Genomic DNA, 23,823 nt, shown 5'->3' on the forward strand with positions numbered 1-23,823 from the left:
ACGTGCAGTAACTCATTCCTTGACTTGTTATTTTTCCCCTTCTGCCTCTTTTGAACAGTTCCAGTGAAGCAATGGAACCATTGTGTCTAAAAGATGGCCGGATATGGGCCTCCTGTGTTAGCTGATGGAGCAGCCACAGGCACAGTATGTGTATGTGTGCTAGTGTCTGTGATCGCGCATGTTGTGGGTATCTGGTGTGGGGGGGGATTTACTGGTGACAGAGCCATAATAAGGATTAGATGGTAAATTTCTTCATAAAGCACACTAGAAAAAGTATAATAGTGTATCAAAATGTGACAAATGACAACTTTTATTTAGTACTATCAGTAGCATAATGAAACGCAATAATATGGTCCTAGATGATTATGGCCATCACACAGACTCATTATAGCCCACTGTTGTTTTCTTTGTTTTTCAAACTAAATGTGCCAGAAAGTATCCACTTCATAAAGCATTTATTTTCAACTTTCTCCTGATTGTTTATTTGAGCAGAAATGAAAGTTGATTTAACTCGATGAGTAACTTAACTCATTATACAAAGAACAACAGAATAAAATTTAGAGTTTTTTATTATTTAGTATGGTGGAAGATGAAACAGCTGAGTGTAGTGGTTCAGCACGGAGCAAACAATGAAATAAGCCATATAACTACTTGTTTTGTGAGCTCCACAAATTTTTTGTGTACATGCTGTGATCAGCTGACCTGTGCTGCTACACTGACCTTTGTGGATTTAGCCAGTTGAATTCAACAAGATGTAAGCAGATATTTCACAAGCCATATGACTGATTTCCAACTGCCAGACATTATAAAGCTTGTGAAAAAGGGAGAATTTGGTGAGCAACCTAATACTGACCAATTTCACCAAGTACTGCAACCAAGACGTTTAGCCTGTACTAAACTTAACTAAACTGCCTTGTTCAATGTTTCATGCAATCTTTGAATAAGACAATATTACCTTACTTCAATTTGTTTTGCAAGAGCCAGCCATCCATGCTTTGCCACATATCCATTTCAGGGTCGCAGGCGGGGCAAGTATCTCCCTTTCATCATTAGAAGCACTGCTATAATACATGAAAAATTGATTTATTAGACAATTGTACACATTAATCTAGCTATCAGATTTAATTGTGTGTGTGTGTGTGTGTGTGTGTGTGTGTGTGTGTGTGTGTGTGTGTGTGTGTGTGTGTATATATATATATATGTACACACACACACATAAAAATTTGAAAGACTCACATGAGAAACTTATTAGTAAAATGTGTAACTATATACTGCAATATCATAGAAATCAATGCCAACAGCAGAGTCAATGCAGAGATTTAAGTAGTCACACAAACAGTCAATCTGAGATATGTTTATACATAATATGTCAATATGCTCCTAATTTTTTGGCCCATGAAACTATTTCATTAGTATGCCAAATTCAATTGAAATCCTTTGCATTTATAGTCATACTGACCCCAAAATATAAGATGACCCCAAGGTATTTATTGGTATACTGCATTTAGTACTAAGCTTCTAAAGGACTTTCAGACACTAATAAGTTTTAAAAACAAAGCATAATAACTGATTTAGGAGAAAATGTCAGCTATTTCATACCACATATTGTTGTTGTTGAGTCTATAATTAGTAGAGGTTGATGTTGGCTAAGTCGCTAGCGACTCAAATGGGGATATTTATCAGCCTTTGCAGAAATTTTTAATTGATGACAGTTACTCACATGTGAACAGTCAGTCTGAACAATGTAACAACTGCATGAAGAGGAGATTTTTTTTTTGCAATATGCATATGTAAATTATATGTGTATGTAATTATTGATAGTAATGCTTCAGTCATATTAGTACCTGTAAGAAAAGCAGAACTACAACAATAGTAGTTTTCATTTTATCAGACCATTAGGTAAAAATACCATCAATATATATCAATATATGCTTAGTTTTAATCATCTGTAGAGTATCACAGTAAAGAAAGTGCAGTTTTGATTCCCTTTGGAAGTATAGGCAATGCTGCCGCTAGACTGTAGACAAACATTGCTAGTCTGGACAAACAATAACACAGTTCTTTAATAAGATCTCCAAATACAACACTCCAGCATATAGGAGGTCTGCCCACACCTCAATATTGCAGCTATACTATGGAAACAATGGTGTATTAACCTCAGCCTCGCTGATTTCCTCACCAGTCCACATGTTCAATCAATGTTGAACACATCCCAGCCAGGGCACCATTCATTACTAGACATTATAAGTAACGTTATCCCTCAGTTTTAAACATGGTCATCGACCTGGGGGCCAGTTAATGATAGAAAAATGATATCATTTGCAGTCGTGTTCCTTTGTAAGCTGACCCCGAAAACCACACGGGGTCTCTTCATCTTGACCACGTCGGCTATCGATTTCCACTGAGGATAATGACTTTTTATGTCTGTAATATATGAGGGTATGTTTGATGTAGGCTGATCTGTTTGCTCACTGTAGCCCATTTTCATTGCCATTGTCAGGGGAGTCATATCAAGGAAAGCTAGAAGCAATATATATTAGAAGACACTCTATGGACATTGCTTAGCAGGCTTTAGCCTCTTATTTTAGTGAGCAGCTCATCTATCCGAAGCCTGGTTCTTTTTTCCAGTCACATTCGCTGGTGTTTGAGACATATTGTACAATTTACTGGCTGTTTTGGTTAATTGCATTAAGTTGCACTCTAAAATAAAGTTATATACTCTTTCATTCCCAGCTTGTGGAAAAAGCAATGAGTCTTTAACTGTATGTTTAATTACATTTCTAACTTTTTGCTTTTTTTGTTCCACAAGACACTCATAACTGTGACAGCAAAATTTGCAAAATGCAAACTACATGAAAGGAAACTAAATTATTCTTGGTGAAGAGAACTTGGTCTTATTTGATGTTTCAGAGTTGTACTTTAAATTCAAGTTTAATTAAGTAGCTTTCAATACCCTGCATGCCACGCTTGCAAATAAGAGATGTTTTACTTTCCTAAATTGCCTCTTTATTTCAAGGTTATGTGCTTTGATTATTCTCTTTTGAATTACAAATAAAATGTACCTGAAACACAACCAGTGCTGTAATAGATGGCAGTCAAACAGTATGTGGAAGATTTTAAAGATGCTGCAAGCAATCTGAAAAAATAATATTATTTAAAATGATAGAATTTAATTTGATTTGATGTTGCTATAAGTGATACTGAACCAACAAAGACAATCACAAAGACATCTTTCATCTAGGTGCTGATTTTTGCCCCCCTTGACTACTGGTTGCTTGTAATATTGATGAGCCAGGAAACTAAACTTATTGTACTTCTTACATTTGTTTTGGGCAACCTCAAATACATGGAAAGAAATTAATGGACTATTCTATAAAAAGCGCAGCAGCTACCTTTATTTTTGTGTTCTATCTTTGCTAAAGGTGACTGTAACAAGGTAATAGAAATTTTAAAGACCCTCACTTTAAAAACCTAGCAAAAGTTTCAGCAAGGAAAATAATCGCTTACTGAACTTTTATGAACAATCTGAGGTCGTGTGAGGTCAAGAGTAGCATTCATAAGGTCGTGTAGTGATAACCTTTCTAAAGGACAGTGAGGAGGATGAGGTTCGCCTGGCTGAGCTGAGAGAAATTAGCTTTGGCAGCATATGGATAATGACCTGCCGTCTGGCTCAGCACTCACACTCGACAAAGAAAAAAGAAAAAATAAATAAAGTAAACCCACCCTTCCCCCTTCTTAGGGTTAATGGACACATGGATTTATTTTTTTTCCCCCTCTTTGTAGCCCAATTTATCTCATTCTTATTGGCATTACCCTCTTGCCTTTGTACTCTAGCGGGGAGGAGGGGAGGCCAAGCGAAACATGAGACCGTAATGAGATTTTGCAGACATTGCACCATGTAGAATTTCGGATGTTCATATTACAGTTTGTCAATATCCAAGAGAACGTATTAAATCAGGCATTCTTGACGTAGCAGTGGAATGACTGATTACATGACCCACTTTTACGTGCTTAATCAAAGAGTGGATATATAGGCATTTGGTCCTGTTTTTCTCCAATCAATCCAAGAGAATAGGTTGCCAGTGAAACATTACTGAGTAATACCATCTTGTTTATGATAATATTGTGAAGGCAGGGAGAAAATAATATTGTTAAAACCTTTCTAGACCTAGGTCTTTCTCTGCGTCGCTCCAATTTGGCCTACTTTGTTTCTTTTAATAATGGGACATTACTTGTTTTTTATATTTACATTTTTATTTTTAGCTTTTGATATTGCAGACATAGAATCTCAGATTGAAAACGAGTTTTGTTCTTGAGTCAAAGCATCTTTAGGTAGACATGAGGTAGTGTACCTAGTGTAGCAAAAGAAAATCGAAATGACCTGACGCATTAGAAAAAACAACTGTAAATTTTAAGAACGTGTTTATTAAACATATTTTTATCCTTAAAAAGAGCTTTGGCATTTTAAACTATATAGAGAACTGCTGGTTCCCTGCTATGCAGTAACACTTGTGTCAGCTGCTAGACACATCATAATAAGCAGGTAATATCCAGTGGCTTTTTACAGGCACATTACTGTAATAATCCTGGGCTGCTGAATATTGTTAAGTGGAGTGTTGTTCTGCTCATATTGCTCCCTGCTCCAATTTGACAAAGCCACTTAGGCTCCTCCATGTTCAGTCATTTCCATTTGGACTGGAGGGGATTTAAAGCCACTGGAAATGAAGTCTGTGCAGTGACATCATCATGCTGCTTCTGGATGTGTGTGTATTTAGCTTTGGTCCTAGAGTGATTTTTGTGCCTGCTTGTGTGTGAATTCTTGTAGCAAGTCTATTGCGATTTTCCACTTCGTGTGTGTGTGTGTGTGTGTGTGTGTGTGTGTGTGTGTGTGTGTGTGTGTGTGTGTGTGTGTGTGTGTAAAACATTGTGAAGCCCACAGATTTTTATAGAGCACAGGGTCTTTAGGTGTGTAAATTCAGTGGCCGACTGCATGACATCATGACGGATGAGTTAATCATGTCAAAGTTTCATTGGATGGGTCACGTGATGCAAAGCCTGCTGGGATTCCCACTTTAAAGGCAATACAGCATATTATTTTTGGTCTCTAATAAAGTGACACTGTTTTTTAGAAGCAAGTTCACTGCAAGGAAAAAAGGTACACATGTATATGCTCTAAATCGATTGAAAGCAAATACAAATCAGAATTCGTATTCGGATTTACATTAAGTAACTCAGTGCATAATAATACGTTTATGTTCATTTAGACAACGTACAGGAGCTTACAGAGTTAGAATTTTACGAGTCTATCGACATAAAAGATATAAAGTGACCTCCCTTCAGCTGCTGTTGTCAGACTGCTGCTGATCTCCAAACACATTATTTTATGCTGCTACCATGAGACCAATTCACTCTTAATTAGAAAGTGAATGTATTGCACTGCATTACATCATATAACAATGGTTCATTGCTGGTATGTGTTGAACAGATAGTTTGAGACTTTAATGTTGTTTTAATCTGCTATCAAGACTTTTTATCAAGAGTTTTAGGGTTGTGGTAAGAATGTGAATTTATATTCCGAATAGGTCAAAGGTTGAGGTTCGATACGTTTCCTTGATGCCTGGGTTATGTTTGTGAATATTTTTTCTTTGCGTTAACTACAGGAAAGCCAGCCCTCAGACACAGGTGTTTGACATGTGTTAACAACACTTCCTGCAGAGTTTTCTAAAGTGCTGAAAATCATATTATAAAGCAAAAACAACATTCAAGCAATATTTATCACTCTAGAACTTCTTATTTGTCATATAAAGAGAGATAAGGGTAAGAGACAGCAGCTGATTGGTTATTTTTACAATCTATCATAAAGCTTATCATTATTTACATGTGTGATGGTACAATATTCTGCTATGCTAGCTGTGTTTTTTGACCATCTTTGCTCTATGTCAGAACCGCCAATGCAGACAGAATAATCTAGACACCCACCAGTACTTGGACCAACTGCTGGTGCCCAGAAGATTGAAGGAGTCAGCATCCATCTCATATCCAGACTATATCCACCAGAATTTATATTTCCACCTAGCATGAAATCTACATCTATAAACATAGAAGATATTTACTGTATTCACTTCCAATGAGATCTAATTTCTTTCGCTCATACACTGTCACAAAGCCCCTTCCTTTCAACTGTGTATTTTAAATAGACAGAGAACAGGTATCACTTGCGTCCACCTGAGAATCCAATTTTGCACAAAGGACATTCGGCTAACACTCATTTGTCTGTCAGCAAGATATCTCAAACTGGTATGAATGTATTTCCATGAAAGTTTGTGGTAAAACATATACTTCAGGCTTTAAAAAGAATCACTTAGTTTAGGGAGATGGCACGTTATAATATATGATCCGCAAATCCCATAGAGATGGTTTTACAAACAAACTCGACAGTGATGAGGAATGATGAGTTTGTGTGCCAAAAATTATCATTTAGTATCAATTTAAGGTTGTCCCTCAGAAGTATAAATCCCCTTTACAGCCACCAGCCATCTGTTAGGTTTGAAGGCTCCATTTTTGTGCACAAATCCTTTATCAAAGGTCTAAATTTAGTATTGTGGCTATGGTTATGATTGTTGTAGGATAGATTGTTTATTTTGTGGAACTTAAGGCATATTAATGGATGTTTTGGGGATATTTTCTTATTTTCTACTATATCATGTGCAGTGTTGGGGAGTAACAGAATGCATGTACCGGTGTTACTTTTTTAAAATACAAACTATGAGTAACTGTATTTTGTTACAGTTACCACTTAAACAGGTGATAATTAGAATATAGTTACTTTGTTAAAAAGAATGGATTACACAGCGGTCTTTTCCTGTTTCATATGTTAGGCTATCCTCTCTCTATCCCTTCTCTAATTTTGGTAATTCCACGCATTGCCGGAAACCCAAACAAAACACGCAATAAGAGGCTCTAATGTAAGCGTCCTGTTAATGTTGATGGCGTCAGTTACACAATGGACCCAGAGCCAGCACAACAGAGCCAGCAGTGCACGGGCAGGAATGCATTTCTTACTTGGAAATTCTGACACCAATTCATATTTAAAGAAGAAAGGGAATGGCGAAATCTGATTGTGCAATGCAAACTTTGTTTGCCAGCAACCAAGCTGCTATCAGCATCAACAGACTCCACCTCCAACCTAAAGAAACACCTGGAAGTCAGTTCTTTTTTTTTTTAAAAGCTAACCTTAGCCTACTGCAGCTACCTTGTTTTAGTTGGGGTAGCTACCTGGGTTATGTGCCACTTCAGTATCTTCGATGTGCTATTGCTGTGTGATTTATTACTCTTACTGAAGGCTGCATTACAACATGCTAGCTGCAAATAATCATGTGCAGTTCTGAAAGCAGACAGAAAGATAACAGATTACTGATACAGAAATAGTTTTCTCTACGAGATCACTGCAAAAAGTGCAGCCGTACCTAATGTCCACCCTACTGTTACTCATTATATATTAAGATTTTAAAAATCTAGTTGGTATTGCTTTTAGAACTGCACACGATTGTTTGCAGCTAGCAGGTTGTTAATGCTTTGTTAATGCTATCCATCAAGTCTAACAGTCTGCAGTCTGTGAACTAACCTCGGCTAACGCCAGCTAACAATGTTAGCTTGGTGGCGAGTAGCCTACAGTAATAAATCACAGAGCAGTAGTACATTCATGTAGTTGTAAAAAGCATGACAATATGTCAAGCAATCCAAAGTATTCCGAATACGTTACTCACATTGGATAACTAAACGGAATACGTTGCAAACTACATTTTGGGCATGTATTCTGTAATCTGTAGTGGAAAACATTTTAAAAGTAACCTTCTCAACATTCACAAAGACCTAAAACTTACCACCAACGACTGGCTAAAGAAGAGGCACATTAAGGTCACCGAGTGACCTAGCCAGTCTCCACACAACAATCCCATCTGTGGAAGGAGCTGAAGCTTGAACTTGCCAAGAAACCCAAAGGATTCAGAGTTTCTGTAAAGAGGTGTGGGCTAAAATCCCTTCTGAAATGTGTGCAAATCTAGTGACCAACTACAAGAAACATTTTGTCTTCGTGCCTACCAACAAGGGTTTCTCACTAAGAACAAAATCATGTTTTGCGTTGGGAGAATACTCATTCATTGACTTGCAATTTAATGTATAATGTTTCTGGATTTGTGGTTGATATTCTGCCTCTCTCCATTAAAATGAAAGTACCATAAAAATAGAGACTGTTCATGCCTTTGTAAGTGAACAAACATACAAATTCAAAATCCCCTACTGTATGATTTATACTTGTGTCCCAATAACAGTAGAGAAAATGGAATTTGATTACTATTCAAAGAATTACTAGGCTTTTTCTAGGATTGCAAATTACCTCTGAAAAACCATACGCTTTTATGTAGTTTAATGCTGTATGCAAGATTCTATACACACATGCTGTATGGCATCCTGGAGTTCAGTTGTTGAAACACTAAAAAAAGTCAACTGCGTATGTCTAATGGATCTGGCCTACAATAGCACATATCAACTCCCAGCTCTGTCTGAGCCTCTCTGGAGTGCATAAACAAAACCCTTCACAATTTACACTCAGCAATGCCCTGACCCTGCATTACTTACTCTATCCAGCCAGCATCTGCTGCTTAGTGACTCAGCTTCCTATCAGCTGCTGTGGCCGAACTCAGTCTGGCATCCAGGAAGGAGTGTTAGGCAGAGATCCCCCCCTAAGCTTAGCAAGAACTGCTGATCTCATCCAGCTATGCATTCATTTCCAGTAACAGTTCAGATAGTGTCTTTCAGTTTCCCTGGTAGACTGCAAGAAGTGTGTGCATGACTAAGTGTGCCTGTGTCTGCCCGTGTGTGTGTGTGTGTCTGCCCGTGTGTGTGTGTGTGTGTGTGTGTGTGTGTTACTTTCCCCTTGAAAGCTGTTTGTTATTAACTGTGAAAAGGAAAGACCAACTTCCACAGAAGTTAAACTAAAAGTAATGGTGCAATATTGTTTCACACATAATACTGTCGAGACTGAGACTGAAGGAGTCACTTGGAAACGTTTCTCCCACGGAAAACGCCACGTCCAGATGAACAGAATAAACTTTTTGGGGCATAACATTGTAGTTTGGTTGTTTTTGGAAATATATGTTTGTATATTTGATCACATTTATGGTTCAGGGCTTATAGAGAATTCTATGTAAGACTGGACACTAAAGAAGGAAAGGGATTTATATCGACTGGGTAGTTAAAATCGATCAAGCTGGAAATGATGTGCAGCAGTTTGAAATGATTAAAAATGGAGAGAAATGTACTCATGAGTGAAGACATTGAGTTGATAAGTTGGAAGGAGTATTTTGAGGACCTCATGAATGTAGAAAACAAGAAAGAGAGGAAGATGGATGGAGGACAGTGACTCAGGAAGAGCAGAGAATTAGAAAGGAGGACGAGACCGCTGCTATGAATGGATGAAGAATGGGAAGGAAGTTCGTCCATACCTGTGGAGATGTACAGATGGCTTGGAGAGAGGGCAGTAGCCTTTGTAAACAAATTGTTTAACACACTCTTGGAGGCTGAAAGGAGCTGTAGTAACTATATATGGATAAAGTTGATGACAAAAACCATGCATCTATGGGAAAGAGTTGAAGCTACGCTAAGAAGAGACCAGAATACCAGCAAGCACCAGAAAGAGCACTACAGATGTGATGTACATCAGAGCAGTTTGAAGACATAAGAGTTTTCAAACTGCTTTCAAAAGCTTTCATGACAGATGTTCATTAAATTGTAATGCAAAAAAGAAAATTTGATTCAATGTCAAAAGGGAGAAGGAGCGAATAATGAATGTCTTCACGTGCTGTTTAGATGAACACTTAAGTTCCATGTATTAAGTTTGCATACTGTAGACGCTGTGCAAGTCCTTTTATAGACACTGTGTTGTATATGCTGAGAAGCTGTAAGTGTCTGCAGTATCCCAAATAGGAATTGTTTAGAGAAGTCTTGCAGTAGTGAAACAGATCCTGTGCAGATGTACCTATGCACCTATCACATCTGCCACTGTACTAGGAATAGAAAAACAACCTAAGCAGCAATAAAGTCAAAAAACATTGCTACACAGCAAACAGATCAAACCTCTGTTAGGCTTAGAAAAGACTGAACACATTTGGTTTCTGTTGAACATGATCGATTCGAATGTCACCGCAGCCAAACTTCACAACAGCTATATTTATGCTGTCTCTTTCTGGTCTCATTATTATCAGGAACTTAGTTTAAATGTAAAGCTTATGTTATGACTAACTGTAGACTTAACAGAAAAAGGTTATAATACTTATTTTCAACCTCAGTAGCCAATGCTTTTGCTCTGATAAACAAGGGAAACTGAAGTGAGCATCTGATATATTGCAAGACAGCAGCAGTAGTGTAGTTGAACAACATTTGAACTATCAATCACAAACAGTTTATGGTCATTTTAATATACTGCAGAGATTTAAAAAAAAACAAAACAAAAAAACCTCTCCAAATATGATTACGGCAGGGTTTTGTGTTTTGTTTTTCCGTCTGACTCATACGGATGTCATCCCGTTGGTGTTTCCCCTTGGTGCGGTTCATTTGTGCAGATGTGAACACAGTAATCACACTCAGGTGTGGACTAAAACAATCGTACCAAGATTCTTTGGAGGAGGTGGTCTTGGTTCGGTTCCAAGTGGTTCATTTATGATGTGATTGTGATCTGAAACAACTACCAGGTGTTTGTTTCAAGTTTGAGCCAAAAAAGGTCCCGCAACCATCTATGCTTTGGATTTTGGGATGTAGTAAGGGACTATAGATGTTTAAAGGGCAGGATGGGCTAACAGCTTGCAGATTCCAACAAATTCTCCATGTTCTCTAATAGCCCAGAATACAGCACCTTCTTCCCATGTTTACTGTTGTTGTTTCCTACCCAGAAAGCTTAAGTATCATTTCATATATCTGTTTGTTTTGTAAAACCTCCTTTTTATATTCTATTCTTAGGTCTCGGCATATGGCCGAGACTGGCAGAACCTGAGCCTGGTTCTGCCGGCGGTTTCTTCCTGTTAAAAGGGAGTTTTTCCTTCCCACTGTTGCCAAAATGCTTGCTCATAGGGGGTCATATGATTGTTGGGATTTTCTCTGTATGTGTTATTGCAGGGTCTACCTTACAATATAAAGTGCCTTGAGGCGACTGTTGTTGTGATTTGGCGCTGTATAAATAAAATTTAAATTGAGGTCAATTTAAAAATTCCTGTACATCATTATGCCATATAGCTATAAAAGAGCAACTGATTTTCTACCACAGTTGCTCCAAGGTACTAACACTTCAGCCAGTTTAATTTAATTCTCCCTTTGCCATACACTTATGTTCGGTGTTGATCACAACCACAGAAAAACAGCAGAACTTGGAATGAAATGGTGAAAAACAACTGTTCCTTTAGGTGCGGTGCTGATGATTACAAAAATGTACTGATTCACTATGACAGTTCACTGCCATAGATACATTTGGAAAATAAGGTATTGTAAGTAACATCAGACAGAAAACTAAGAAAAGAAAAACAACAAAAGAAAACAAGGGATATATTCATTTACTAGGCACTGTTGTTTGAAAGCAAGAGAATATTAAATGTGATACGACATTTACTAACTAAGCTAAATCAAGCATCAGCCCAGGATTTCTGATTTGACTAGAAGCATTCACATACACTATATTCGTGGTTAGCTGATGAGAGAAGCTGAAATCTGAGATGTGCGATACATCTACTAGCAGCCAATTCTTGAATGTTTTTCCTCTTCTCCTTTTCTGTGTGTATGATTATAGCTCCATTACTGTGGGAAGTTGGTGAGAAGAGTGGGTGAGAAGCAGCTGCAGCAACTTCAAACTAGACGCTGAGACGCTCAAGTTAAAAAATAAAAAATAATTTCCAATTCCAAATAACATGCAATTTCTTTGCTGCCCTATATGAAAGGAAATGCAACATTGGGATAATGGAGAGAAGTTGGTCCAAAGAGTAAAAGCTACTCACTAACAAGCCATGCTAAATATGGGTTTTTTAATTGCTGTTTTTGGATTTGAATCTTCACAGTGAGTTGCTTTATCCACTTCCACATTAACAAAGCAGCAACAGCTGAAGGACATTAGTGTGACTCAGGGTAAAAAAAAACACATGGATGCAACATAGTAGTTATTCATACTTAACAGGGTGCAGTTTAAGCATTTTGGGTTAGCAGGGGAATGAAATCCTGTTTCCACTGTCCTCAGTCTAACTCCAGGTTCTCTGGAAGTTTCATCATGTATCCATTAAGCCGTGCAGCTCCTCAAAACTCACAACAGTGACGTAAAACAACACAAGCAGAGTGAGTCTGGGTCACTGAGTCTCTTTCTTTGTACTGCGGTTACTGTAAGCATGACTTAATCCCTACCAGAGAGATACCAACAGTGAGTCCCTTTGGCCTGTCTTTGCAGGAACAATTCCCCAAAGCCTCGTACTCCTTGCCGTAGGCCTCAGACATGTGTAATTAGGTGTAAAATACAGCTGTGTGGAAGGTAGGGTGGGCCTGGGCCACGGTAACACCAAAGGGAGTCGAGGCTCAGGGCCGGAGAGCCTTGAGCTGCCAGTGCACAGAGACAATTAGGTCCAAATGAAAAATTGATTTCCACTCATACTGAATGGATGTTAAAACAAAGCACATAATAAATACCGTCTGGTGACAGGCAGGAGTGCTGGCCGCAGCAGACGAAGCCCCTTGTTAGCCTCGGCAGCGCCAGGATATCGATCGCCTGTGGTGACAAAGGCGACTCTAAACGAGACCGAGAAGATATATAATTCAATAAACATATCACAGACCTTTAGATTGAACGTGGCAACATGAGCGTACGGGTGCCACCTTAAATGTCCGAGGTGGTTAGTCTGTTGGTGGACTCTTGACAATTGATAGAGAGAACATTGTGCCTAAATGGATCAAAATATTGAATTATGCACTAAGACTGTGGTGTGTTGTGCAATGCATGATGACATGTATGAAGCTCCGCTGAGACTTGCTAAGATGCGGTCGCAGTTCTGACGCTTCTTCCTCAATTTCTACTGAAGCCTGTTTGAAACTGGGTAACGTGGTCAGTCCAACAAGAGCGTAAAGTCATGTTTTGATCTCTTTTTCTAGTAAGCTTTAATATTGAGTTTGAATTACATAAGATTGTGTGAAATATTTCAACACAGGAGGCTGTGGCTACACTATGACATAAAAATTAAATATTCTACCTGTCATGTGAATAGTTTTATTCCAAAACAATTTACTTTTGACATGTGTGGATTGGAAAAGGGTTTTCTGGTTCTGTTTGGGGTTAAAATTAATATTGGAATGTTTAACTATGCAAGCTAATCCTAATCTTGATTAGGTTAAATTTAATATTCTGAATACTGCAGAAATTTTGAATTTCCAGGATAGAAATGCAAATGTATTTAAGATCGACATCTTTTTAGTCATATGGAAATTTGACTCTTTAACCCTGTAAGACCCAACCCATCAAAAAACAGCCAGAAAATTCTGATTTTTTGGAACTGAGATGTTTATTAACCCTTATAACAAATCCACAAAATTCTTTTTACTATATCATGTTGTGTATGATTTATATTTATTATATATTTTTTGTATCGTATTTGATACATTCGGTGTTTTTGGCAACTTCTTGTTAACAACAATGTCAATTTTAGACAAAAAAAAAAAAAGAGTTTTGTCCATAACATTTTGAAATTATGGTAAGTATTGATCATGTTGATGAGATAGAGGTCTCAGAAACTCAAGTGTCAAATATGATACAAAAGGCATTATAGGGTTAAATTCCCAAATGACTGCATCACCTATATTTAAATGTGTACAGGGGAGTCTGGAGTACACTGTCAGTATGAGAGCAGGTTAATGTACAGTAAGTTTAATAAAACATGTCCTTCGGCTACTTTTTTTTTTTTTTTCAGTACAGGATATTAAGGGTACTTTAGCTAGCATATATTTTCAATGAGGAAAATCTAATTATGAATAAACATTTATGTAAAGAGTTAGAGAGATAGTAAACATCTCATAGGCTTAGAAAACATAGCATGTTGAATATAAAGGGAAAAATGAAGTCTGTGCAATGTAACCATTGTTTTATCAGCTGGCATTTCTGTTTAATTATTCACTTCATAGAAAGACTGTGTTGGTAAACCTGAACAGTCCTTTTTAGGAGCCATTCGCCTGTGACTTTAAGCAAGGATTTCTCCCTTAAAGTAGTGGCAGAAGAGTCTTGTAGCATTGCTACATCACTTTCTGTTCACTTAATATACCTCACTAAATCAAGTGAGCATAGATCTCCAAAAGAGACAGAAGGAAGGACAGAGACTGTGAGAAAGGAAACAGACTAGACAGACAACGTAAAGGATGGACCAAATGGAGATGGCAAAGATATGATGGGAAAAGAGGTAATTAGACAATGAGAAGGAAAATTAAAGAGCCTGACTGAAAGGTTTAAAAACTCTATACAAAGGAAGTGAAAGAGCTTCTGAATAATATTAGCACACAGCTGCCTGCGTGTCAAGCAGTGAGAGATTGAGTGACAAAAAAAGAATAAAATAGTGCTTAAACATAAACATGACAAACTGTGAACATTTTAGAGTTTAATTAGATTTTGATGGAAATGGACCAAAGCAAGTTCTCAAATAATGAAAAAAAAAGGTCTCAGTGAAGCTGAGACTGCATTTGTTGGCACATTATATGAGACATAAAAAAGTAAACAACAAAAACAATAATAAGAAAATGATAGAAATCCCCAAAGCCTTAGAAACATCACCTCATAACAGAATATAGAAGGCTTTGTATCTGCAGCACATTCATGGACTTAATTGCATATTTTGTTCCTCTACTTTAATCTGCTCTGCAGTGACAGTACAGACTTAATAAAATTTACCTTTTTTAGGGGCCTTTCATCACCCCCTTTGAGGGTCTGTCAGTTTTTGTTTGCTGTATTTGCTGTTTCATATTCATTTATCTATTTTTGTGGAGGGGAAAAACCCCAGCCATTATTAAATATGTATGTTTTATACACAACATAATACAATGACTTTAATGTTCTATTTCTGACACACTACATTAAAAAGCTACTCAAGAATTATGAAGGTGTTTTAGTTATTCAAACATTTCTCAGAAGCAGAAATAATCTCATTAACTGAATTAGGTCTCAGTGACCTGAGCCATGCAACCACTCAGTTTTTTTGGCTTGTGCTTGACAGGTTCAAGAGGCACAGAATGAAAATAAAAGGCAACAAATGCCAAGTGCTGGTGCAACCATTTTTAAAGCCAGTACATACATATATTCAACTCCCTGAAACTGGATACAAAAATTTTCTGCACTTCCCTCAACAACTGGAGAATGTTTGAAATTTTATTCCTGACACGTGTGTTTTGCATTAAAAATATGCACCCACTGTTTAACTCATGTGCATGAAGTTTGCACTTGCACTCAGTGTTTTGCTGTCAACAAGCCTTGACCTGTTAAAGTTCTAACTGAACCACCTGTGAACCAGTGCAGTGGCAATGCTGTATGAACTCAGTTCAACAGAAAAACAGGAATGCACTTAGATTTAGCTCCTTGACAAACTAGATTAGCTAGCTGTCCCAACATGATTATTAGTAACCATGACATTTGCTTTCCTTATTTAGCTGAAGCTTTAGCTGTTGGTACAGTGCTGTGAAAAAGTATTTGCCCTCTTCCCGATTACTTTTTTTTGTTTTGCATATTTCTCACACATTTCTGATCATCTAACAGATTTTAATATTAGACAAAGATAACCCAAGTAAATGTAAAATTCAGTTTTTTAAACATGATTTAAAAAACCTACCTGGTCCTATCTGAAAACGTATTGCTCCCTAAAACATTGTCTTTTTGTCCATTTTGTCTCATTATTGAATTGCAAACACTAACCTTAACTGAGGCAAATGATTACTGTCGTTTTTTTAATGTTCTGGATTCTTTTGTGACCTCCTGGTTGAGTTGTTGATGCTCTCTTGGAGTACTTTTGGTTGGCTGGCCACTCCAAATAAAAAAAATGAGTCCATTTGTGGGAACATTTCCATTTGGATCTCACCATGGTTTGCAGGAGTCTCAGATCCTTAAAAACGACTGTGTTATCCTTTCCAGACTGATAAATGTCTTTGTCAGATTTTTCAATTCATGATGCATCAAATGTGTTTAGTTGGTGGCAGGTCTAAAACTGCAGGCAGGCAGGCCAGTTCAGTGCATGGACTCTTCTACTACAAAGCAATGTGCTGTAATAAATGCAATATTATGGTTTAGCATTAAGTAGTATGCAGTTTGATTTAAATACATTGGCATATGTCCAGTAACATTTTTGGTTCACTTGGGAAATCAGAAGAGACGATCACTCACAAAAATGCTCCGAAGACTTCGGATTCATGATCATCTTTTAAGAAATGATTAAAGGCCAGCAGCTGTGATAAGTAAGATAAGCAAAAGAATAAAGATTACTGAACTGAAGTTACTTATGAAGACGCCTTAAGCCTTATTATTATTCATTCATAATAATAACAACAACAATATAAACATCTTCAAAAAACTTACAAGCATTGCAACATGTTAGCCACACTGTTTGTAACACTATGTACTTCTTTTGAACATTAATCCATAAATTTTTATGTGCTGTGCCAAGAGATGTTTGTCTAAATAAAAATACATTCTTCCTCTAAACACCACACTGTATTAATTATTAAAAGTTCTCCCACATGCCATCTCTTGGGATGATGAGTCCCACAGTAAACCTACATGACAGTTCATTCATTAATGAGCTGGGAGGGGGTGGAGGGAGAGTTCCCAGCACCAGTGGAAGAAGCCAGAAATGCCCTTGGGATTAAATGACAGTAATAGTGAGTATAGGATAGCATGTTTGTGACAGAGACTGGCAGACAGAACCATCGTGCATGGGAGAAATATTTGCGACATGTACAAGATGGAAAACCCAATGACACTTGGTCGTTATCCTAAAAAAAAAAAAAAAAAAGGTATATTTCTTTCTATAATCAGAAAAAACAAACTCATCATTAGACCATGTTTTACATGTTCAGTGTCCTCAGTTCAGGTTTTCCAAGCTTTCATTTCCCTTTGTTTTCAAAGCATAATGCCACTTTTGGTGCTGGTATCTAAACCAATAAATCTAATTGCTACCCAATGACAGTAATTTGAACCATGATGTTGACAGAACGCTGGATCACCGTGTTCTTGCCAAAGATGAAAATCCTGCATGTGGTAATTTGAGTGAAATCCCATCCATGTTTCTTCTGTCCCTCTGAAGTGCCAGGAAATTGTCAAACACGCTGCTCGTACGGTATATGATTGCAGCTATGTCTGAAATTAATTATAAAAAGGTTTTGATGGTGTCATGGGAAAAGGTATTTGATGTTGCTTTGTGGTTCCCTGCGTCGCATAAGCTGAGTGAATCGCATCATGGTTACGCTGAGATGTGTCTGAACATGTTATTTTGTTACCCGCAGGGCCAAAGGGGTGGGGTACTCTTGGATTCTTGTTAAATTCTGATAATGTGGGACAGTGCACAAAACAGTTTCACAAGAATTACGATGTTTATTCAAAGTTCAGTTATATTTTCGCTTCCAAAGAAATACAGTATACTATAAGGAAGTGTATATTAAGTATGTTAACTCACACGTCAGAAATGCAAGCAAACACGATTCTTTTGATTTGCACTAATGATAGCTGGATTGCAGCAGCAACATCTCTGGAGACAGGAAGAATCATGTAGGTAAAATGTCAAGTGTCTTAGTAAAAAGCATGATCACCTTTTTTGCTTTCAGATTTGAAGAGCCTCTTTTAATTCAAAGAGTCTTTGTCTACAATTCGATGTACACTGAAAAAAAGAGCATGTTGGATTTATTTAATTCAGTATTGGACACTGGTTCCACACAATTGTTTTGCTTTGGCAGAAACTTAAACAACTGAGTTAAATCAACACAACTTATTCATATTCAATAAACCTGTGCATTTTGTGTTGATAAAACGTGATTGAAACATGTTTAGATGAAGTAAGTTGAACTCTTGGAATATTTTAATCCTTCACAATTTTGTCATTTTATTCCAACACTATTCTATATCTTTTACCCCAATACTACTTGGTCACTTAAATACTACATGTTGTCTTCATATTACATAATGTTCAACAAAGCCTAGAGTCTGGTTAACATAAAAATTGAATGGATTTACAATGACTACCATCCTATCTTTATCCGGGTTGCAGGGGGGCTGGGGCATAACCCCAAAATAATAGGTTAAGGGGCAGGGTATAACCCTGGACAGCTCACCAGTCTATCACATAGAAACAAACAACCATTTGCTTGCACAATTATGGGTAATTTAGAATCACTAATTAAGCTAACTCTAATTGCATGACTCGCCAGATTGTGGATTTGAACTTAAGACCTTCTTGCTATGAAGCAACAGCCGTAGGAAAGCTATGATTTCTGTACGATTTTGTCCTTGACAGGTTAGACCACGATAAAATAGAATTTTGTAAATGTAATAACCACCCAATGTCCTTTTTTCGATATACCGAAAAAAGTAAAGGTGGCTGCTCAACCACCTTCCTCAAACCACGATCCAAAGCGCGTGAGATGAAATCACGAGTAATGTCGCGAGATTTAACATTGCTATGTTATTGACTTACTTCACTCGAACATGATATGAACAATTTAATATACCCTCTCTGCATATCATGTAGTGTCTGCACTATATAGTTACACTTAACTTTAAAGCACGAGGCATTTGTGTTGAATACACACAAGATGCTTACATAAATCCAAGAGATGACCAATCCCTTTTTTTCCCAGTGTAATTATAACATCTTTCAAATTCTAAATGACACAGTTCTGGTGAGTAGTGGTGGAGCATGTGTTGCTGTTTAACATGTTGTTGGTAATATTAAAGATGTGAATCTTCAAATTCTACACACTATGGCTAATTCTGATTCAGACCTCTTAAATGAAAAGTAATAATAACAAGCAGCCAGCCCCAGCATTATAAATGGTAAAACTCAAATACAAGAGTGAAAATCAAGTATTTTTATGGAAATAAAAGCTTTTTAATAACCAAATATTTTATGAATTGACAAAAAGCCTTCAGTTTGAAGCTTTGCAGATGAGACAGACACAAGACATAACTCTATAGTTATGATGCAATAATACATGTTTCAAATAGAGAACTGATATCAACACTTTAAACTAAGAAATTAAATGACACATATGAGGACACATTACTTTTAATTTCATCTCACTTGGTAAACTAAACAGAATTTGTTCATTAGAAACTGGCTTCACCTTTCTTTGCTTTTTTTCCTTGCAGAAAGTCTTAACAGCATATATTGCTTTGAAATGCAACTTCCCTTTGGTGGTTTCTTGGTGATATCATTTCATCAAGGAACTTACTGTGATTTCCATGACAATTTAGAGTTTTATCTAGATGATGAGCTATTCCTTTCCAATAAATGTTTTTGTGTCAGTGCCAGAAAGTTGACGCAGCATTTTCAGTTTGAGGAACATTACTCATCCAAGTGACTTCTTCAGTCTTAGGTAAATGCAGATTGACCTAACCTTATAAACAGTACAGTTGAATCATTCAGCCGATTATTGACCGGTAGTGATGGGAGGTCTGGCTTTTTTCAGAGATTCAGCTTTTATGGCTCTCGAATGGCTCCTCATTCAGAGGCTTTTTATTTTACCCTAATTTAGCAATTATGAATGGTTTGTGTGTTGGAAAGCCATATTTTTATGCATTTACTACTAGGGTGAACATACATGAGATTAAGGCCTGATCAAAAGTTTAACATCTTTTGTTCTCCAGAATAGAAAAATAAAAATAGAAATGGGTATAGCTTCAGCCAGCTCTTTATATTATGAATTCTACTCTGAGCTTTGCAGTCACCAATATCATTGACATGCTGGTCCTTTTCTGTTTTCGCTTGTTACTTCACTTTTTCTCGACCCGCTAGCATTTAAAGCTCCCTCTCTGTCGCTCTGTATCATTACTCTCCCTGGCTTTTACATAAAGGTGTTATCCTAGTCTGTCTTTGAGGATGAGAAGATTTAAAGCACTGGGTTGCCTAATGCCTGCTTCTGATGGGAGTGGGCTTTTGCCGTTCACTACAAAAAAAACTTATCTCTTACTGCCGGCTCGCTCATGAATCACACATCACTATTGACTGAACATCCTACCAGAGAATACCCAATGCAAGCTACACCTAGTCTGTAGGTATTTACCTCAATAAATACAGTGTACCTATGGTAAATGGACTGGTTCTTGTATATGCCTTTTCCATTCTACTCCAGCACTCAAACTTCACACCATGCATGCTTTTGTTATGTTTCTGCCACTTACTGATTTCTATCTTACATTCACACATTTCCACAATTAGCTGACCAAGGATCAAACAACCAACCTTACAGTTACTGGATGAGGTGCTACCTCCTGAGCTACAGCCATCCCAAGACACATTGTCAGCAGTTTTGTTTCCTACAACATCTCTGAGTTCCTGGCTTCAGCAACTGAAAATGCTGCATCCTCATAAAAAAATCGACTTTCTTGATTTCCTTGCTTTGACCATGCATCAAGACATTTATGTCAGTGCTTTGACTGGAAATTCACAGATCCTTCTAGAATGTAAATAATGTATTAATGCATCTGAGAGATATGCTGGTGTGTTTAATGATATCAACATGCACTTTCTAATTTTGTGACAACACAGAGTTTTCATTGTGCATAGGCTCAGTGTTCACTGTCTAATCACTGCCAGCAACTTCCTAAGCCAAAAGCAAACATGACTATCAGCTGATGCATTGTGGGTTTATGGCAGAATCACAGGTTCAGTCTATTCAACAGCATCAACTCTTTTACTGTAATAAAATGTTCACATTTCTTAAATATGCATGGCTAACACTGTTTTCTAATAAATACCTATGAAATGTTGCTTCATTTCATTAATCTGAGAAATTCACAAACCATCATTTCTGGGATACTTAACTGCTTAGTAAAGTCTGTTTTACTGTTTAGAACTTTAGGTTGTCTGATACTTTTTATCTTAATGATATTAAAATTTCCATAAGGTCTTCTCAGTACATGGGCTTTCTGCCCAGGAAGCCCTGATCAGATATTGTTGGCATTCCAGATTCAGATTTCTGCCAATAGAGATGATCTTTTCATATTGATAACTTCCGAAGAAATGGAGGTAGATGCTGAATCCATATTCATTGTTTGCCAACTAAAAAAGTAAAATTCAAGTTAAGATTCATTCTAAAAAAAAAACTCATCCTACTATCCGGGGTCTGCAAAGACCCCAAAGGCATATTATGTTGTCACAGGTGGGTTTTTTATGACTTTGTCAGTCATTTAATTCCTAATTGTGTGAGTCCATAGTTTTCTTCTTCTTCTTCTTTTATTTTTTGCTTAGATTAGTGCATATTTAAAAATACAAATGTTTTTGGATCCCAGTCAGGGCATGACGTGCTCATGCCTCATATGAAAAGGAGAGTTGATACAGCAATTACCCTCCAAGGAGTAAAGGAAACACGTCTGCTGATGTGACTGTGCAGGACTCAGCTCAGGAAGGTCTACTCAACAAAGGTGTTACCTTTGTTCCTGTATCACACGCAGGAAGGTAGCCACAGCATGAGGTAAATTCATTGCCTGCAGTGTCTGACTAGCTGTTGTTGGTTTTAGTAATCGCTGGTCCCTGTAAAGCCATAGTGGGAGCTTGCTTCACACTGCCACTAGTACACAAAGTCAGACTGGACAGGCATAAGTATCATTTGTCACTAATACTGTTCATAATTTCTATGAACAGTATTAGTGACAAATGAAAAAGAATCATATATAAGGTAAGAATAAGAATTTCTTGTTGCAGCCAAGGTATGGAGGGTGGAGGGTTCATGATGTCATCTCTGCTTTTTGTAAATGATGTGGTTTTATATGTATTATTGTAGGGTCTACCTTGCAATCTAAAGCCCCTTGAGGCGACTGTTGTTGTGATTTGGCGCTATATAAAAAAATTAAATTGAATTGAACAGAATTGGTTCTGTTGATTCATGACTTCCAGCTTGCACTGGGGTGGCTTGCAGCTGAGTCTGAGTTGAGATGAGAAGTGGGATCTCCAAATCTGTGGCTGTGGTTCCCAGAAATAGGAGGAGTGCCCGCTGCAGACCGGGGACAAGTTGGAGCACCAAGTGAAGCTCAGGGTCTTGTTCATGAGTGAGGGGTGAGTAGAGCGGGAGAGTGACAGACAGACTGGTGTGACTGGTGTATCTGCTGTGATGAGGACCTCCTAGGTGAAGTGTATTGGGCCTATCCTAGGAGAGGTGATGAGGTAGCATGAACCAACGACTTCCCTTACCATTACCCTCTCGTTTATTATCTTATATATATTTCTTTTTTAATTGTTCACTTAAAAGATCCCATGTTTTCTAACATCCATTCAGGCTAAGAGAAATATAAAAAAATCTCATATTTACATTACAGTTGTTTTGCTCTTCATTTTTATTCATCCTTCCACTTGTACTAAAAAATGTGGAAACTATGCAAATAGACATAGACAGATGCAGGGAAGAAAGAAAAGGAAAATTAAAAGTATGACTATGTACATGCATGTTCTGTGGGAATGTAGGCTGCAGGACACTGAGAAGCACTGACAGCACCAGTAGAAGAGCCTGCAGCACTCTTTACAATGAATTGGATCACCTCACAAGTCTGCACAAGAGAACCAGTTTACATAATCAAAGTCAGGGAAAGCCCTGAAGGGAGAAATTGATTTGTTTCACACAGTGCAAATGATCTGCCTCTTTTTTCCCTTATAGCTGATCATAAATGTACCCAAAGCATTCATTTGTTGAGATGCTGATGAAGAGACATTGTTTAGATGCCTTCAATTTTCATGAGAGGTTCACTGGCTAAGAGCTTGACGTCTGAAATATTCAAACCACAATATTTTGTATTCATTAATTATTACATAGTCATTTAGCCTCGCATAATATTATATGGGTTTTGGATTGTTGTTGTACTCGTATACTGTATCTCAGACCTTTGCATTAGTACACCGTGCACACTAGATACTAGGTACACTTGAGTGCATGGAAGTTATTGTTCTCCTAAATCAAACACCAACTGATCACCTATCAGAAATAATACTTACAATTTGGTAGCTTCTTCATTTTCTGACTTACTTCTTGCCAAGCCCTGACTGCACATAATATTGGATTTCACTGTAAAAAACACAAATTAGCATTCATACACTAAATTAAGTCACAAATGTAGTTTCTATACTATAGCTAATAATTATAGCCTCTGTTATCTAACTTACTTTCTCACCTGTTACATAGCCAAAAAGAATAAAGTGTTTTTGACCATTATACCAGGCCTCCACCATCCAGATATTCATAGTGCACTGCATGTAGCATTACATTTATCAGCTATGAAATTAGAAACACTTTGATAGTACTCCAAATTGAATTTAAGTGCAACTAATTTGGAAAAAATGGAACAATTATGCAGTCTGCAGGTTAAATGATTCCACTATGGGCCAAGCATAACAATGAATTTTGTTAACAAAAGGAGGAACAGCAGATTGAGTAAGCCAAATCTCATGCATGTCAGAGAAGCTGTGGCATGTTAGCTCATGCAATGTACTTTTCTTCCCCACAGCAACACCTCCTCTAGAGTTTCTCAGGAACAAGCAGGCACAGGCAGACAGACCCACATTACGCCATTGTTAA

General features: G+C 37.4%; 1 long non-coding RNA gene across 1 annotated transcript in view; it reads right to left on the minus strand.

Moving 5' to 3' along the window:
• Positions 1-11,473: 11,473 nt before the first annotated feature.
• The window catches only part of LOC106098403 (uncharacterized), an 80,153-nt gene continuing 67,803 nt past the window's right edge, over positions 11,474-23,823 (minus strand). The window contains exons 3-4 of the long non-coding RNA XR_002057231.2: positions 12,715-12,813; positions 11,474-12,624 (exon numbers count right to left, since the gene is read on the minus strand). This is a non-coding gene — a long non-coding RNA (uncharacterized LOC106098403). The remainder of the gene's footprint in view (positions 12,625-12,714; positions 12,814-23,823) is intronic.

The sequence above is a fragment of the Oreochromis niloticus genome, linkage group LG18, assembly GCF_001858045.2.
Source record: "Oreochromis niloticus isolate F11D_XX linkage group LG18, O_niloticus_UMD_NMBU, whole genome shotgun sequence".
Taxonomy (NCBI): domain Eukaryota; kingdom Metazoa; phylum Chordata; class Actinopteri; order Cichliformes; family Cichlidae; genus Oreochromis; species Oreochromis niloticus.